The 13985-nt window shown below is 39.2% G+C and overlaps 1 protein-coding gene across 6 annotated transcripts in view; it reads right to left on the bottom strand.

The window, feature by feature from the left end:
- LOC133481667 (kelch domain-containing protein 8B-like) overlaps window positions 1–13985 on the bottom strand; it is a 137151-nt gene that overhangs the window by 71853 nt on the left and 51313 nt on the right. The window lies entirely within an intron of this gene.

Here is a 13985-nt window from a genome sequence, read left to right as displayed (position 1 = left end):
CACCACCAGAGTCATTTTAGACACCACCATCCTATGCTGTCTTGCCACACTCTCCCCTACCACTACCTTACAGTCAGTAACCTCCTTCAGATTACATCTGAATAAAATGTAATCCCCCTGCGTGCTTCTACCTCCGCTTTTGTCGGTCACCCTATGTTCCTGCCTCTTCTGGAAAAACATGTTCACTACAGCCATTTGCATCCTTTTTGCAAAGTCTACCACCATCTGTCCCTCCAAGTTCCTTTCCTGGATGCCGTACTTACCCATCATTACTTCTTTATCACCTGTGTTTCCTTCACCAACATGTCCATTACAACCTGCACCAATCACGACTCTCTCTCTGTCTGGGATGCTCAGAAGCACTTCGTCTAGCTCCTTCCATAATTTCCCTTTCACCTCTATGTCACATCCTACCTGTGGGGCATAGCCACTAATCACATAATACCTTAACACCCTCAATTTCAAGTTTCAGCCTCATCACTCGATCGGATTCTCTTTTCACCTCCAAGACATTCTTAGCTCACTCTTCCTTTAAAGTATCCCCCACTCAATTTCTCTTCCAATCTACACCATGGTAAACTAATTTAAACCCTGCGCTTACACTTCTAGCCTTACTGCCTTCCACCTACTCTCCTGGACACACAATATATCAACCTTTCTCCTTATCATCATGTCAACCAACTCCTGAGATTTTCCTGTCATAGTCCCAACATTCAAAGTCCCTACATTCAAATCTTGGCTTTGTGCTTTCCTCTTCTCTTTCTGCCTGAGAACATTTTAAATATGACTAAAATGTCATAATGTATTTATCGAGTGATGTCTTTGTTAGTGCGACTGTTTTTCATGTTTAACATATAACGAATTCTACCCAGTGCTACCACAACCTCACTAACTATGCCTTAAGACTGCCTGTGCCAGTGTGATAAGAGTATGAGGGTTCACCTTAGCGGTTACAGTGTTCCGTGAAAACAGTTGAAATACCTCTTATAACTGAACTTCATTCAGTTGAAAAGATAATTAAATGATGTTGTTAATGGTTTTTCAATACATGCTTCCTTCAATACTTAACTAAAAAATTATATAAGATACAGTATGTCTGCGTCTACTTAAGTCAAGTGTGTGGATACTTTTTCCACCTCTGCTTGTAATCGCTTGTAATCATTATACCTCATGAAGAATTACAGTTGTTTGAACCGCAATACACAAACTGAAGCCCAGACTTAAGTCCCTCAAATCAAATTGGTCCACACATACTGTAATTGAAATAGCATTCAACCTTCCTCAATGCTTCGTCGACTGCTGACTCACGTCTCTCTTCTTCTTCTTGACTTGAACGTCTAGTTCTATAAAAAACTATTCAAATAAAGCCCTGTAACATCCATCCATCCATTTTCTGTACCGCGAACAGAAATGTTGGTATTAGAGTATCAATATTTCAGGGTCAAGCCACCCACCACTATTATCCATGCCATTTCTGGTCCTGCTCTTATGCCTCATTAACTTGATAATAGCATATAAGTCATTAAAGTAGTAGAGGATAAGTAAACTAGGGAAACATAAACATGCTCCAGTACTGCAGTGTCAGTAATTATTAGAACTTAAAAATAAGGCGAACTAAATGCTGAGCAAGTAAATCAGGTAAGCCTGTTGAAGAAATGCAAGGCCAGAAAATCGAAGGGGTGCATGGGAAGAAGAGAAAGAAGGATAGGAGGATGAAGCGGCAGGGAAGGAGATAGCTATGTTCCAGATTAGCGGCCCATTAGCGCCCGGAGAGTTGTGACGGTCCAAATGTGAGAAAGTGAGCCACTGAGGGACAGCGAAGAAAGGCTGCTCAGTCACGCAGACGGATGACACAGCTCCCAAGCTGTGGCTCAAACCGTGAAAAATTCAGCACTAACAAATCTGTCACTCACCATGAGTGTGATCACAACAAAAAATTGCATTTACTATTGAGATCCTTTCCCACTGTGACATAATAAATGAACAGCTTTTTCTGTTTCACAACACTCCCTAAGCAAAGAAGGTGCTTGCACGTGATGCATGCTGGGAATTGAAGAAAATGCCTTTCCTCAATACAGACAACCTTTTAGAGACTTGTAGTTGTTCACCTCTCACCAGGGATCGAGCGGGCTGAGCAAACCATAATTGCAAAGGGACACACTTAAGGTGGTAAGCTGTATTAAGCATTACATAAAAAGCATCAGGTATGTTGTACTGTACATCTATTTTGCATGATTTGTGTTTTCATCAGCTGACTTCGATGAATTGGTCCTATCACACTATCACTAAATGTCTTAAAAGAATATAGATATTACTCAGGTTATTTTCCCTATAGTGTTGTGTACAAGAGACAGCCTGAAAAACTTGCACGTGTCGCCAGCACAGAAAAAAACACCACGGTTACTTCATTAACATTTTTTTTTTTTTTTTTTAAAGAAAAAGTACCACTTAACAATAAAAAGACTGCATAACACCAACTCTCCAACTGTCCAAAAACAAATGGGGAAACAACAACTTCAACAGTATGCAATAGTCCCTTGGAACTTGAACATCCAAAAGTTGAACAAGAGTCCAGAGCTCGATTAAAAACAAGTCAAGAGTTGTTACATGTCCTCACATGGTGTCCCCTCCTTCCACAAGTAAGAACGCGACTCTTTTGTAACCTTACTCGTAGTCATTTAACTTGATTGTGCAACTATCATTCTGCTATTCCCCTTGTCTGCTCTCTCTGTCCCCTCGAACCCTTTTCTGTCTGGCTGCATTTTCAATAAAAATCGCGTATTTAAAATAAATAAATAAAGCAGGGGGAGTATTTAAAACTCCCCTGTTCTGCACTCCGGTTTCCTCCCACATCCCAAAAACATGCATGGTAGGTTAATCGGAGACTCTAAATTGCCTGTAGGTGTGACTGTGAGTGCGAATGGTTGTTTGTTTATGTGTGCCCTACAATTGGCTGGCAACCAGTTCAGGGTGTACCCCGCCTCCTGCCCGATGATAGCTGGGCAGCTATCCAGCGCTCCCCCAACCCTTGTGAGGATAAGAGGCTCAGATGACTGATGGATGGATGGATTATCCAGGTAAGGCAATTGAGAACAGATTCTCATTTGCAATGCCGACCTGTCTGCAGCCAGCAGAGTCAAACAAAGTAAAATAAGAGCAAATACAAATAAATACAATAAAAACAAATACATATACAACAGTACAATGATATCGTTACATAGTTACATAACAAATTTAAATAATAGCATATGCTGAATAAAATGTTCACAACAGGCTAAAAACAGGTGCAGCGATCATGTTCAGTAGGTTTTATTTTACTTGTACGTTGTTGTGCACAGTTAAGAATGTGAAAATGTTACTTAAAACATTGCAAGTACACCTAACGGCTTCATGATGTTGACCCTGGAGCAAATTAACAGCTGAATAATTCCCTGACAACAAATTCGTGGTCCACCAGCATCCAAGAACAGATCGTGTTTGACCTTTAAGTTCCACTATATAGTTCTGTATTATATTAGAATACAAATACATAGATCATTTTAAACTTGAGACTATGTGAATCACGGGATGCACATGTCATGGAAACAATGAGCCCCTGCAATTTATCATCAGGGAGATTTTTATTGCAGTTGTTACTCCATTATACTGCTTGTACAAAATATTTGTGTTATCCATTGCTCTTGCTCTCTCTCAATATATGTGTTTAGGCCTACCATGATAGCACATTTTTTAGAATGAGATATTTTCTGGCGGCACAGAGGTAAACTGGTTAGCACATCTGCCTCACAGTTCTGAGGACCCGGGTTCAAAACTCACCTGACGTGTGGAATTTGCATATTCTGGGTACTCCGGTTTCCTTGCACATTCCAAAAACATGCATGGTAGGTTAATTGAAGACTCTAAATTGCCCGTAGGTTTGTTTGTGAGTACAAATGGTTGTTTGTTTCTCTGTGCCCTGCGATTGGCTGGCGACTAGTTCAGGGTGTGCCCCGCCTCTCGCCCAGAGTCAGCTCAGATCGGCTCCAGAAAGCCCGTGACCCTAGTGAGGATAAGCGGTATGGAAGATGAATTAATGAATGAATGAATGATATATTTTCGTCAAAACTTTCACGATAAATGATAAATGTTGATGTTTTGTTTTTTTTCCGTTTTTTTTAATGCCAATATAATGATATTAGAGCATACTAAAGAATTGTACACATCTCACAGATTCTGCTCTGGTAATCAAACATACGAGCACAACAGTGTAATGTTCTCTCATTTCCTAAATAAAAGTAGGGCTGCATTTCACAATAAGAGTAAGTAAATAAAAAGAGAAAGTCAGAAAATTCTTCTTTCTGCTTCAGAAAATAAAAAAGGTAGAATTTCCCGTTTTCAATTTGGCATCTTGACACAACAGTGAAGTCTCAAACAATTTTTCATATTTCAACTTAATAACTGAACCGTTTCACAGGTTATGTTTGTTCAAAACCTTTGTTTCATAATGGCATTTTACATATATGCACTTGTAATGTGCTCTCATTGGCAACTTCCCACTGAGAGGTACTAACTAAAATTGCAGATTCTGATTACAGACAACAAAAGCATAGGGTGTATTTCAATAGGGTATTTCTATTTCACAAATTTCTCTTATTGCGGAGGTGGACTGGAATTTTACCCCCATGAAGCCATGAAAAAATGCATCTAAGGAGCCAATGCCGTTTCGCCAACGGCTCGCTGCTTTGGTGAGCGGCGCAGCGGGTGTTACCACAACAATGACATTCTCTGTTGTATTTATGGAACGATGATCCGCCCTCCTCTTCCTCTGAGTGGCTAATGGCCAACATCAAGACAGGACTCGTTCTTTTAGCGGATCATGATTCGCTGAAGCATTTCAGCAACACACACACACACACACACACACATACGTGGGTAAGCAATGCTGTACAACTGTGGACAGATTCACCATGTTTCATGCTCATTTCTGTGCTTGAAGCTTTTGAATTGTTATCAACGAGCAAACATGCTTGACATTCAAGCATCCACACTGTTACCTGTAGCTCTCTGGAATGTTTTGGTCCAGCTTTGGTTTAATCATGTGCAATCTCCTCTAATTAAGGAAAGCCGCACTGTTCTCGGCCCATCACCCAGGGAGTCACCATGGCAACCGCAGCTTAACCTACAGACTTATTATGGTGTGGCTGTTTGACAGCCCGGTGCCTGGCGACCAAATCCGATATCACCGGGAGGCAGACCAGTGAGTCACTGCAAAGTGGAAATGTGCAGGTTTATATTTTGTGATGTTGCTTCTCCTTCAAAGCTGTGGTTGAGAAGATTTTGATCCCTCAGCATCTTTCATCAGTGGCATTTCTTGTCTACATTCTGCTGTCGCTCCCTCGATCACCCCTTTTGGCTATTTATAATTCCACTTTGATGGCCGTTTTCCCACTATTTACTTAATTGACTGCTCCATTTGTCCTTTTTTCAACCTCCTTTGTCATTCCTGTTATTTTCTTATTTCATTTTTTTGAGGCTGAAGCTGATTTCATCCTTTGTTAGTTTAACTCATGACGGTACTAGTTGTAATCGAGCTAGCTGAATGACTTACATTGTGGTTTATTCATCAGGTAACCAGGTAATCTAACCAAAGCACCATATTTTTGTCATTTCCTGATCAATTTATTCTCCCACTCATGTTTTTGCTCACCAGGCCCTGCATTATGACCACTTGCACAAGCTAATGTGACCAAATCCAAGAGCTCTATTCAAAATTCCGCCTTTACAGATTATAGTTTGATAATGTCAGCGAGGTAATCATTTACCAGTATAGTACCATTGTTAGAATTGCAGTTTACAGTGCTATACAACTGTACTGCATCAACTACAATAATAACAATTATCATACCACTCTGCCAGTGGCAATGAAAACTGAGCTTTATTATCTTCGTAAAGGCTGAATTTTGTCTTGTATTGGATGTCAGATTGTGCAGGTGTACCTCATGTTGCGGCCAATGAAAGTTCAAATGTTTGACTATACACAAGGATTTTGTACAATCTATAAAATGACTGATGCTTAAATTACCATGAGTAAATAAAATTATTCATACTACTTTGCCTTTACAATGAGCAAAAAAATGTTTTGAGGAAAAAAACTGATAAAAATCCATATAACTGGTTTAGCAAGAAAAGATAATAGGCGCCCTTAAGCGTGGTAAACCTAAATTCAAAAGAAAATGTTTATATTGTGTTAAAAACAGGTGTCAGCCACAGTTATCTTTGCTGTTAATGATAAACTGCAGGTGAACTCCCACATTTGTAACGGCATTCATCCTAAAGACAATTTGTCAATACATGATCAGTGAAGACCTCCTACAGGGCCCTTGCAGGCTGGTGAGACGTGGGTGGGCGCATAACAGCCTTCACCTTTTGAAGGATCAATCGTCCTCTTAAGCACATGAGCACGAAAAAGTTTGAACATTTTCTCTGGTCATTTATCACTTCCTGCATCTTTCTATGTTCTGCCCTGTTGGCAACTGCATGGCGCCGCAGTCCCCGGAAGGGACCCCAAATCTGAATTAGTGTGATGTGATGGTGTTAAATGTAGTCACCATATTGTTTGTCCTCTTACTGTCGCTTGATAATAGTCTTCTCCAATCCTCCGCTGTAAGAAAAAAGGATCTAAGTGAATTTATTGACTTAACAGTTGGTGTCTGAAGGTCGAGGGAAAATCTAAGTAAAACCAGGAGAAAAGAAGTAAATGCATCATTGAAAGTAGCTTCCTTTCAGCTGGTTAAATGCCTATTTTCCTGCAGATTGCAATGGGAGCTATCATGGTAAACATCACTTGCACAATCATATTTTGTTGTTCACGGTGAATGGATGAAAGGGTGAATTGATAAAAGGTAATCTAATGCATTGTATCCTGATCAAAAGCAATGGGAAAGTCCAGCCAATTTGTCACGTTAACTCAATAAGAGAACAGCTGGTTTCAAAAAGGAACTAAATGTAATAAGGTTCTCCAATTTTGAACGTAGTAAATTGCAACCTACCCTAAAGATCTTTGACAGCTATGTTGGTGCCCGGGAATGCTAAATGGGGTTTAAATTGCTTACAAATTCAGCCCCTGACCGTGCCTGCATACGCATCGCTAATTTCCTTTACAAAGGATTCAATTTACTTTGTTTTACCCACAGTATGTATTACATTATAATTTGAATTCTTTAGTGTCATGAAAAGAGAATGGGTGCCACGCTGAGTTCATTTGGATGTGTACCAGTTGACTTGGTCTGCGATGAAAGTACCCCTAAAATAAAAGTTGAGTCCTGCTACAATTTACAACACAAGCTGTACTGAAAATGCTGTATTTGGACATTAAAATACAAATAATTCGCATATTACAGTATTCCATCCATCCATTTTCTGAGCCGCTTCTCCTCACTAGGGTCGCGGGCGCGATAGCTGGAGCCTATCCCAGCTGTCATCGGGCAGGATGAACTGGTTGCCACCCAATCGCAGTATTACAGTATTTTAAAAATATTTATCAATGTCATAAAAGAACTGCCATTTTTTAATGTATTTTTTCATTCCAAGCAGAAAAAAAATGTAACCCCTAAATATGTATGTTTTTTATAAAATGGTTGTACGTGTACTTGTAAAGAATTGGATTAGACTCAGACATACACACACACACATACACACAAATCTTACTTATAAAGTTACATAAGTTACTTTCATCTCCAATTAAAATAAAGTAAGAGTACATTTGTTCCTGACCTTTCCATGTCGGAAAATGTCGACTTGAACGCCACTTCCTCTTATGACAACATTTTACAGTACAAAAACTTTTCTCACTTTTCCCATTTGCTTCTAATCATGTAAAGCACATTGAGTTACTTTAAAATGCGCTATATAAATAAAGCTGGCTTTCTGCCATTAATACTTTGGGAAGCTGGCTGCAGTAAGCTACTCTCCCCTATCTCCTCCTGGAGTGGGAATTTAAGGATTCAGAAAATTACCCAAATAAACAGTGCGACTGACCACGTTAATCTTGAGAGTGCTGGCAGGCACATTCTGTGTTCATTTCAACTGTTAAAATGGAAGCTAAAAATAGCAAAGAACTGTACAACACATTTCATCATTATCTACATTGAGGCGCAGTGGATTTAATTTGGGTTGCAGCAAAGCATCATGTTAGTCTATGTTAATGCTTTTTACGGTGTTTAAATAAGAAATCACATTTTAAACAACTAAACACAAAATACGGTTTCATAACGCTTACTAGATACACACTAGATCAGAGGTGTCAAACTAATTTTTGTCGCGGGCCACACTGTAGTTATGGTTTCTCTTATAGGGCCGTTAAGTTTGTGTCATGGTCTGTGTTTTAGTTTAGATGATGTTTAGTTTTAGTTTTGTCTTGTGTGCTCATTTGGTAATAGTGTCCACCTGTTCTTGTCAACCCTCGACCTCAGGGGTGTCAAACTCATTAACTATGATGCTTTTTGTAATCCTGGATGGCAGTACCATGTCTGGTCGGAATGAAGTCACTGCCACGTCCTGTAGGAAGACACGCCTCCTCTGTAGATCCACACTCAGCTCCCAGTCGGAGGTGCGTTAAAAGGTAGAAGGTAGGTTCTTGGCTGCCGTGCTCGCCTTACAAACCTTGTCCCCTTCCCTCACAAAGGTTATGACTTCGAGTGGTTGGGTAGCTTGTTGTTAGCTTTGGCTTGTTGCTGTGACACCCATTTGGCTATTCATCATTACAACCTATGATCAAGACTTTTTGCTACAAAATGAAACGTAGTTAACAGAAAGTAGCTGTAATACCATTTTAAATGAGGCAACACCAGCAATTTTTTTATGTACAAGTGTCAAATAGGGAAAAAGGCAGTGGTATTGCTATTATTTTTAAGTCATTATTTCAGTGCAAAGAAATTATAATGGGTGGTTTAGCTCTTTTGAATATCTCTGGTTTTTAGTTAAAGGTGACCCAAAGGTTATTGTTTTAATAATGTATAGACCTCCATGATACAGGATTTTTCAGAACTCCTGTCAGTTTTCCGTACTGACGACAACAATTTTGTCATAACGGTAGACTTTAACATTCATGTTCACAATGACATGGAAAAAAATATATATATAAAGACCTTTCTGCTATAGTGGGCACATTTGACCTCACTCAACATATCAAGAGTCCAACCCACACTCAACGTCACATCTTAGACCTGGTCATCTCTTAGGATGTTGAAATCAGTTGACATGAAGGATATGGCTTTTCTGACCATTTTCGTGTCTTCTTTGAACTACAGCTTCTCCCAAAATTTCAGACAACCTCTATGTCTATTCAGAAAAGGTACATAAATGAAAGTACCGCCACTAGGTTTATGGAGATCATAGCTGTGCCACAAACTGTGACTGCTGAAACAGTTGATGAACTTTTGGATAATTTCACCTGGAAAATCACAAATGTTGTGAATGCTGTCGCTCCTATTAAAACTAAGACAATCTTGAGGCAACCTAGAACACCGTGGAGGAGCACAATGATGGTAAACACCTCTAAATCAAAGTGGAGGAAAGCAGAACGTAAGTGGAGCAAACTAAGCTCTAAATTGACTATGACCTCTACAGACAAAGTCTTTGTAATTTTGACCAAGAGTTAGTCAGGACTAGACACACTGAAACACTTTTCTGAAATCATCAGTAAGAACTTCAGCAATACTTACACTGTTTGCTGAGGTTGACAAGCCCCCGAATCAGATAGCTCCAGAACTACTACCAGCAGATAAATGCAATGACTTTGTTTATATTAGTGAAAAAATACAATCCACCAGGTTAAATATCAGCACAAATCAGCAAAATGATAAAATGATACTACATCTGAAGCCACCCAGGAAAAACTCTATTACCATGTCAGAATTTGATACAGTTGACCAAAAAACTGCAGAGAAAACGTTTCAGCAGCTGAAACCATCAACGAGCTGTCTTGACTCAATACCCTCTGACTTTTTCAAAGCTATTGCAAAGTTTGTGCTGATTTCCAGAAAATAATCAGTTGCTCACTTCAGCCAAGTGAATTACCTAAAGCTCTTAAAGTTGCTGCCATTAAGCCTCTTCTAAAAAAAAAATAGAACACTGCACGCTTCCATGTTAGCAAGCTATAGACCCATCTCAATTCTCCCTTTCCTAGCCAAAATTGTTGAGAATGTTATTTTTGAAATGGACTTTTTGACAAATTTCAATCAGGTTTCCGAACTCATCACAGTACTGAATCTACTCCTATCAAAGTGGTAAATGATATAAGGTTGCATACTGACTCGGGAAAGTTGTCAATTCTGGTCTTGTTGGATCTCAGTGCGGCTTTTGATACGATAGATCATAATATACTGCTAAACAGGTTGAAAACGTGGGTAGTACTACATGAAACAGTCCTTAAATTGTTCAGTTCCTTCCTGGAGGAAAGGAGTTATTTTGTAACAATTGGAGGTCTTCAATCTCATCGAATGGCAATGACCTATGGTGTGCCTCAAGGGTCAGTTCTTAGATCTATCCTGTTCAGCCTGCATATGTTACCCTTGCGTCAAATACTTCAGAACTTTAATTTTGACTATCATAGCTATGTAGATGACACACAGTTATATCTAGCAGTGTCTCCAGATGACTACAGTTCAGTGGAGGTGTTGTGTCACTGTCTAAAACAAATAAATAATTGGATGAGCCAAAATTGTCTTCAACCACAACAAAACTGAGATAATTGTTTTTTGGCAAGAAAGAAAAGAGGATTGCTGTTAGTAAATACCTGGAGTCACTCTCTTTAAAAAGCAGAGACCAAGTCCGAAACCTTGGTGTACAGTCATATCAAATAAATTACTAAAACTGCCTTCTCCCATCTGAAGAACATATCCAGAGTGAAGGCTTGCATGTGCCAAGCAGACCAGGAGAAGCTCATCCATGGTTTTATCTTAAGTAGACTTGACTGTTGTAATGGTCTTCTGACTGGACTCCCCCAAAAGAGCATTAAACACCTGCAGCTCATTCCGAATGCTGCAGCTCGGGTTCTGACCAGAACAAAGAGGTCAGAGCATATTACTCCAATTCTAAAGTCTTTACACTGGTTTCCAGTCAGCTTTAGAATTTTAAAGTTCTGCTACTGGTCTATAAATCACTAAATGGTTTAGGTCCTGAATACATGAATGAAATGCTAATGGAAATCTACCTTTTTCATAGTCAGGTTCAGTACAGTGGGCCTGAAGAAAACTCAAAAGAAATATATCGAAATATTTTTCTACCATATTTTCCTTGAAAAAGTACAAAATGTCTCTTTTGTAGAAGTTTTTAATTATGCAACCCAAATTAGCTTTACTGCTACAGCGCGCTGTTTCACTGGCATCTGGTAATATGCTCAAATAAATTTTCATGTCAATGCCAATTTGACACCTGACTAATTTTGAACTGAAGAGGCTAAATCGAGGTTGACAGGATGTTGAAGTGATTGGTTGCATATGGGACAGGTTTGTTATCTGCTGTTTTAATTCATGAGCCCTGTCTGTATAATCATAGTATAATAGAATCAGCCTGTGCTTTTAGTAACACATTAACAGGTTTTATGACAACACAAAATGTGAGTGGGATGATGATGTTGATAATGACGATGATGATATCCAGACACAATACCTTTGATGTTGTGCAGAGCTGTCATAATTTGTCACAAGTGCCAGCACGTAAACTTGAACAGTTTTGACAGTGCTACACATGTGTAAACACACACGCACGCATGCTCGTACGCATACACTTGCAGACAGACAAATCATGTAATTTGTCTGATGTGTTCCATTGTGCAGGCATGACGGCGCGATTGTGACGTCGTGCATGTGAAGACAGGGCAGTGACATAGTGAAAAACACAATGAACTAGATGGAGAAAGATATCAGACATTTCTACATGAGACTTTTTCACAAACTTTACATTCAGCCCCACAGTAGTACTCTACTTTGCTTACGTCTTATCAAATAGTCTGAATTCCCTACAGAGAAACAAAAATCACAATGCTTCATCATAGCCAGTACAGAAGCGAAGAGAAACACAATTTTATTGTTAGCATAACAAAACAAATGGCGAATTACTCTTTCAAATAGCTTTCATGTTGGTAGCCCTCAAGACACTGGCCATCTAATAATATTTAGAAACTGTGATATTTAGATATATTTAGAATGATACATACCACATACCACAGGTCATCCATGTGGCCAATAAGCGTGACTATATACGCCTTACTGTCAATATTATGTGCTCTTCTTGGGCAAATTGGAGGGTGTAATGCCCAGTAAACAAATGATGTAAGATTTGATCATTACCCAATGTTGTGCTGAAAATATAGAAAAGTAACAATGCTCCACCAGTACGAAGGATACAGCAGAACCATGCAGATTGGAAATGACTGGGACTCATACTGATTACTTACACTGTTTGAGCCCCCACAACAGCATTTGATAGTAGCGTAATAAATAGTGACGGGGATTTTTTCGAGCACAAGCTGGCCCCTTAGTAACAATTCTGCATTGTTTAAAACAACATAGCCTCGCTGAGTATAGTCTCTAACCACAGTGTAACACGTTCTATCTTCTATCGTCTTTTCATCAGGATGGTGCACCATGTCACAAAGTTCAAATTTTGTCAGTGTTTTTTTTTTTTTTTTTCTCCATACAGTACATGGCAGTAGGTTCACTGCAGTTAAATGACCTGTAGTCTAGACTCACTGCATCTCATTGCTTTTGGAATGTGCTTGGACAAGGGATTGCTTCATTCATGTGCCTCTCACAAACACACACATTTTGTACACTTGTATGACAGTTAAGAATGGTAAAGCATACTTAAAATTGCCAGTACAGATTATAAAGGTTTACGATAGCACCAGTTTGGAATCTGAACAAATCGCAGGTCAACCAGATTCTTAAAATGGACTCAGTTTTACCTTAGAGGTTCCACTGTGTTGATAAGGTGTATGTAATAAAATGTCCAGTGAGTGTATATATTACTGTTCAACCAGTACCTGAGAACTTTGAGTTATAAGATTTTCTGTGCTGGTAATTGGATACGTTAGACGGGAACTTTGTCTTATTAAAAGAAAAGCAATTAGTATGACATATATCTTCCTCCTTCCTCCACGATACAGCGATTCACCCATGCATACATCTTTAAAGGAAAAGTACTGGAAAATTGCTGGCATTACATCCTTGGCCAAAAGCTACCACTTGGACTGTGGTTGAAAAGAGAAAACAGGAGGATATGTGGTTGAAAAGAGAAAACATGATCTCAGTTGAAACAACCCAAGAGAAACACTTCAGAAATTCACATTATTATATCGCTGGTGTTGGGCAGAATCCTCTTATTTCCAAAACAAACCCTTTTTTCAGGAAACCAAAATAACACTGTGTTTGTTGAGCGATTTTCTTGGACGCCACATCGTCCAAAACAGCCATCCATTTTCAACACTTTAGACTGGTGAATAAATTGTAAAAATAACATCCACGTGGGGACTGACTAGTAAAAGGTCATCAATCATTGTTTCCTGACAAATGGCTCAAGACGTCACGTCACTTTTCCTGCACTGATGACTCATATGGAGGACGCGACAACTTTTGACTTCAAACTTCAAAACCTTGAACGGCTGAACACCCGACTGCCCGACACCAGCGACGTTCAGGTGTTTGACCAGACAAAAACCTTTGATCACATAATGATCCTTTTTCATACGGTGGTATACATTTAATTTCTCTTGGAGTAGGATGCATAAAATGTGGTCTGTTGTTGTTTTATTCAAGTTGATACAATTATGTCTCGGAGTGATGTGGATGTGACTGTACATCTTTCATTGAAAGACACCAAATTTCCAGTGCACTGCCAGACAAAAACACTAAACACATCCCACTTATGCTGCTTTATCGTAACATGCACACTGCTAGTTGGACAGTAAACGAGAAATTATTGTCCATTATGGTGATAGGCTTATT

This window comes from Phyllopteryx taeniolatus, chromosome 1 (genome assembly GCF_024500385.1).
Source record: "Phyllopteryx taeniolatus isolate TA_2022b chromosome 1, UOR_Ptae_1.2, whole genome shotgun sequence".
Lineage (NCBI taxonomy): Eukaryota > Metazoa > Chordata > Actinopteri > Syngnathiformes > Syngnathidae > Phyllopteryx > Phyllopteryx taeniolatus.
This window is presented reverse-complemented; position numbering and strand designations above follow the sequence as displayed.